At 53.1% G+C, this 262-nt stretch overlaps 1 protein-coding gene across 2 annotated transcripts in view; it reads right to left on the reverse strand.

The window, feature by feature from the left end:
• LOC134534176 (transient receptor potential channel pyrexia-like) overlaps positions 1-262 on the reverse strand; it is a 38206-nt gene that overhangs the window by 37797 nt on the left and 147 nt on the right. The window lies entirely within an intron of this gene.

A 262-nucleotide genomic window follows, 5' to 3' on the forward strand; every position in this document is an offset into this window, starting at 1 on the left:
TCATCACTCAAACAAATTTCATATTAAAAATTAATAAAATTTTTACCATTACAATATTTAAATTTAAGTACCGAAATTTCCCGGGGGAGGAGCCCCGGACCCCCCCCCCCCCCCCCCCGCTTTAATACGGGGGGGGGGGGGCATTCTTCTTAACACCCTCCATACACAAATCCTGGCTACGCCACTGCGGAGGGCCATACAGTTGCCGGGCGGTGACCCGCGCAAGGGCGACCCCCGGGGTGTTCGAGTATAGGCTACGCAC

Source organism: Bacillus rossius, chromosome 1 (assembly GCF_032445375.1).
Source record: "Bacillus rossius redtenbacheri isolate Brsri chromosome 1, Brsri_v3, whole genome shotgun sequence".
NCBI classification, from domain to species: Eukaryota; Metazoa; Arthropoda; class Insecta; order Phasmatodea; family Bacillidae; genus Bacillus; species Bacillus rossius.